Here is a 5792-nt window from a genome sequence, read left to right on the forward strand (position 1 = left end):
AATAAGTGTATTGTTTAATCAAACTTTTTGACCAAAATGGGGAAAATTGCCCCCAAAATACAACACTGCGCCACAACACTACGCCACATCGTAACGGCGTTGGGCCTCTGGAAGTTCTTCTCGTAGAAATGTCCCTATTTGCCGATGCCTGTCAGTAATAATTTCACCAACATCAACGTCATGGCTCTTTAGGAATTCCAAACTCCGTTTCAAACCTTCCTTCTCCATATGGTAGCTACCACTGACCTCATTTGACTGAAAGGGAAGAATAGTGACAGGTGAGACAGAGCTTGTGAGTACAGGTATGTGACAAAGGCTATGATATCTCTAATGTTGACAAATGCAGTTTCCCCTGCTAAAATATTTCTGGCATAATATTTACTTCCCTCAAATCATATAATGTTCTATAAATTTTCTACCTCAAATCATAATTTGGTAATTGTATCACATAAATATTGCTTACCTGTACAAGCTGTTTATCAATGACTTGATCTGTTTGTAACTCCATCATGCTATATAAACCACATTCGGCTGAATGCCCTGGACTATCTGCCCTTCCATCACCACCTAGTACCACTGGTTAACTCTAGTTAGCTGTCTCTACATTGGAATTTTACTAATTTGAAGCCCAATACCTTTAGATTTTGTGACCTTAATCATCGTCTGACAGGAGATGGATTTGACATTTTTTGATGTCTGACAGGAGACAGATCTTGTTTGAATCTGAAATATAGAACAAAATATACTTTCAATTGTCATGAAATGCACAGAATTACAAATGTTGTTGTTTGATAAACTTACTAGTACTCTACTTCCAACTTACAATGATAAAAGTTATCAAGCTCTCCCCCCCAAAATAAACCATTGCTTGTAACAAGCACCTTCAACTCTTTCCTTTCCCTTTAATATTGATTTAAAGTATTTATCCCCATGGAGTGCATCTGGAAGATTTTTGATAATCTGTAGTCCCCAGTATTAGCAATTGCCTTTCTGACAATTTGATCTTGATCCTCATAAATTTCTTCCACCATCTTTATAAACTCAGGAAGTTGTTGGCATTTGAAACCAGCTCTCCTTTTTAAAATGGCATTAATGGATTCACATTGGTTTGTGGTGAATTTTCCCTTAACACCATTCCTTTCACAGATATCTTTGAGCATTGTTTCCTGCATGTCATGCGCAACATTTTCTTTGAACCAGCTATGAAACCTTGGTTCTTTGAAAGCTGCAGGTACCCATGGTTTTTTAGATATAATCTAGCTTGGTTTTTATTATGTGGCCAGGCGGAAAAAATGGTCTAAAGTTACCGCTACTATCTCTTTAACATGTCAACAATAACAATGGTCATTTCACCAGTACATGATGTGCTAGCAAGCAGAATAGAGGATGTTATAGCATGCTACAGGAAGCACGAGAAAGTGTAGATGCTTGAAACTGAATACCAACAAAATAACCATTTTTACAAACTTAATTGCCTTCCATGTGATTTCGTTTCTTCAACTTTTACACTGTGGTTTCCAAAGCCCGGAGAAGAATCTATCAGACCCTACTTCCTGAAATAGCCGTTTAGTGCCTTGCATTTTACGCCGACATCGTGTTCTTCTGTGGGTCAGAAAGATTTTTAGGTTAGAAATGGATATTTATAATGCTCCTTGGTACCTGTGTAATAGCCTTTGCACATGGGTTAGCAGGTTTTATATTGAAAGATGTATTTTTCTAAACTTACTCCACAACAACCTGAAAAAATGACTAAACCAACACTTACAGGCAGGTGCAATGTTATACCATACAATTTACAAAAAAGCAGAGCTCATGTCTATATAAAAGTTTATGATTTTTTTGCCTCTACAATGTTCAGATATCAGAAAAGTCTTACTTGTATTTTATGACTTTAAATGTAAATATGTTTCACAATTTCAGCATCAATGCACATAAACACCATGCAAGCTCCTTTATGTCAACAAATCACCCTTACCTGGAATAGCTAATGACAGTTCTTAGTTCTTAAACATAATTGTATGTATGTAGTGTACGTAACAAATACTTTTCTCATCTCGGTTTCAAAAATAGGCTTCAAGTTACATTGCGATTATTTTACAAAATGTATAGTAAATGGTGCCAAATACATGTGAAGCAAACAAATAGAAACTAAAACTTTACCTGGATACCTTGACTGGACTTTCTATGTCTGCGAACTCAGCAATGATCTGGTCAATGTCCTAGGGAAATGCAATTTTTGAGCATTACATTGGTGTTTTTATCATTATTTGTACTTTTGAATAAATGTGTTTTTATGAGTGAAAATTACTTTTTACAGTAAGGAACCAGATGAGCACACATCATAACTTCAGTATAAATTTAGATTGCATTACAATTAAAACTATACAGCAAAGCAAACTCTCTTATTTTAATTAGGTTTCCTTTGTACCATTGTGAAAGGCAAAAACCAATATTTCTTAACATTAGAGCCCAGGGCCAACAAAGGTAAAACTGTGTGAATTATATAGACTCAATTTTACATGTAAACTTTAAATGAAAGTGGAAAATCAGCCAATCATAGTCCCTTAGTTATAGGGTTGAACATTCATACTTGTAACAACAAACACATACAACACACCTCACTTGTTGAATCCAAAGTTTTTCGTTGACGAATTTTCTTTGATTTATTCTTAGTGTTGGTTGAGTGGCTGTCTTTTTTCTCTGACCTGTTTCTCTCAGCAAGTGATGTGTATTTGGATTTAATCATATAATTTTCACTACCTTGTTTCTCTTTCTCTTCATCAGATGATAAAGATGTTTGCCTGTAAAGGAAAGTAGAATGACAAAGAAATTACCACTAGTAACACCATTAATTGAAAAACGCCACAAAACTGTATCAACTACTGATACCTGATACCAAATTTTTCAAACAAACATTTAGATAATCTACTGCAATGGTAAATGCTTGTATGGTTGCAGTTGCATACTTCTAAATGTCCAAGTTACAAAGGTGAATCTTTTGTGTTTGTTAGTTTGCGTCAACTTTGAGATATTTATTTTGTTTAGGCCAATCACTGATATTGCTCTACATGAACAGGTTTACTAGTCCTGTTTCAAAATGACCTACCTTGTATGTCCTACACACATGTACTGCTTGCTCTGATTGGTTAATCCCCTGCTCTAGGTCCACTTTCTGAGCAGCAATAGGAGGGACCTCTTGTGTTAGGTCTCATTAGTATGCATTATTCGTTTTAGAGCTTTCTGATTGGTTAATGTGCTAGTCTGGTCCTCGAGTGTTCACTGCCTCATTATGCAGTGTCCCATGAACTTCCTGGATACCGTTGTAGAAACCAGTCTGACATGATGCGTGCACGCGTTCGTATCTCGACAACAGTGTGCGAAGGACGACACTGATTTCGAGCATTTGTCAAAATATCTCATCATTTCATGCTATGGTGCGCTTTGACCGTTGTATAAAAATGCGTTCACTGTTCATGGCAATTTTTATGTGATACCGTGATATACATTAGTTAAAAATTTCTCGGAGTAAATTTGTCCGGTTACCTGTATTGGCTTGTAGAAGTGCGCTATTGAAGTCTGAACCATTACGTAATTTTTCTTACGTAATACCTTTGAGACATTCGACGCGCACCGCTTCGTTTAACAGCTGGTTGAATGCGGCGTCTGTGTTACTCTTGCGACAAACACAAACGAACCATAAAAGTCTATGCTTTGACCAGCCCTTTTGTGGATTGTGGTATGATTCGTTTCAATTATACTTCGTTCGGGAAGCTGCGACCGAACATTTTATGAAGGCAATCAACGAATGTTGCGGAAAACGTGTATCTTATCAGGGCATCTTCATTCTAATACAGTAAGTGATAATAATAATAATAATAATAATAATAATAATAATAATAATCATCATCATCATCATCATCATCATCATCATCATTATTATTATTATTATTATTATTATTATTATTATTATTATTATTATTATTATTATTATTTAAAGGGCTTCATGTTTCATCGTGGTACCTATTTACTACTTAACACGACCAGATAAGACTACACTGGGCTCCTGAAACCACTGACTTTATGTCATTTGATACATGCCGGCAGAAACTTATTTGCCTTTTTAGTCACAAGACAGCAGAAACTGTCGCACTTAAATGTTGCGCCATATCCATATCCATATTCCTTGACTCCTTTGCAAACAACAAACACAAAACAAACAAACAAACAAACAAAAATAATGTCGAAATGTAAGTTTCCTGGGCTGAGTGGAACCGATATTTAAAGTCTATCCAGATGTTCGTTCAGTGTCTCCAAAGTACGGTTAATATTATTGATAGTATCAGGGAGACTATTCCTTAGAAAGTCAACGTACAGTTCGTGGGCTTCCCGAACAAGGTGGTAAAGTCGAACTCGTCCCTGACGCGGTTCCTGTCTTTCGGGTAGAGGTTCTTCTGGCAAGGAATATCTCTGAGCTCAGCATCTTCAATTGCCTCTGCCTCAGGCTGCTCACGATGATGAAATGCGTGAGGTGCCGGTTCCATCATCATCGGCAGGGGTCTAGGGGCCCGACCTTCCGGCAGTGGTGGTTCATTTTGAGCAGGCCCCTGCATTTGACGGTCAGCTCCGTCACGTGTTCCCGGCATCGGTGGTAACTGTTGCTGTTCTCTTCTTTGCCTTTCTTCGGGGGCCGCCAGAGCGGCATACCGCATCTGCTGCTCTCTCATTTCCCGTGCTCTAATGATAAAATCATGGAACATGCCAGTGCATGGACGTCAGAGAAAAAACATCAAACATGACCGAGCATTGTTGTGTATGTCACATGAGTACACAGTACGTGAGTCAACAATATCAAGGGGATAGTTTTATGACAGTTTCAGGATATTAAAGCTAAAAAAATTATCTAAATCTTATGTTATGAATATTCATACTTGATATGATCACGTTACTTCATAATTTATCCAAAAAAATTGTAATTGTGCCGAGCATGTTTATTAATGGTTATCACCGTGGCCTGTATTTGAGATAATCAGAAAACACTTGCTCACTGACGAGTTATATTATTCTTGACGTTAAGATCTAGAAAAAATAGTTTAAAATTCATTGAGAACTCACCCAGCTACACGCCTTATTACAATGTTTCGAACACGTCGACGAAGTGGTCTCATCAACCCATCTGTGTATAATCTCACCGTTTCCGCCGGCAAACCACTTTGGTTCAAACGAGGGGGATGCCTGATGAATCTGACTATAGCGTCATAATTTGTGTTGTGAATTTGCATTCCTGCACGAACAAGTTGAATTTCAGCTTCTGTCACGGGAATGCGTACGACACATGGCAGCCATGGCACTAATTGAGAAAGACACAAGTTTTACATTGGGAGAGTATGTTATCACATGGCTAGACCCTGTCAACCAATCAGAGACCCGTATTGCCGTGGCCATAATCCGTGGCACGATTCTCGTCTGTGATTGGTCGACATGCAGATGGTATGGTATTCTGCAGTGTGCCGGGCCAATTATATTCAAATGGCAACTTGCAATGTACACAACACATCAGAAAACAAATGTAATAGTCATCTTTCCCAGATCGTCTTAAGCAGATCGGGTCAATTTCGTTGAATTATTTTGAAGGTCTCACTGGTCTTTGTAAATCGCACATCTTTGCGATTACATACTTTCACTGCGGCCACTCCACTGCGCAAGATCGTGCATTCACAAATTTAGGTTTGCAATCTGCGACCTATGTTAGTCAACGTTTTTGGCGCTATGATTTGCCATCTTTTCGTCTGATA

At 37.8% G+C, this 5792-nt stretch overlaps 1 long non-coding RNA gene across 1 annotated transcript; it reads right to left on the reverse strand.

The window, feature by feature from the left end:
* On the reverse strand, window positions 1-2801 carry LOC139118212 (uncharacterized). The gene is made up of 4 exons (XR_011548634.1): window positions 2618-2801; window positions 2161-2219; window positions 464-723; window positions 1-255 (listed from the first exon to the last, which is right to left on the reverse strand). It is a non-coding gene; the product is annotated as an uncharacterized lncRNA (long non-coding RNA).
* Between the last annotated feature and the right edge of the window lie 2991 nt (window positions 2802-5792).

Source organism: Ptychodera flava, chromosome 19, assembly GCF_041260155.1.
Source record: "Ptychodera flava strain L36383 chromosome 19, AS_Pfla_20210202, whole genome shotgun sequence".
Lineage (NCBI taxonomy): Eukaryota > Metazoa > Hemichordata > Enteropneusta > Ptychoderidae > Ptychodera > Ptychodera flava.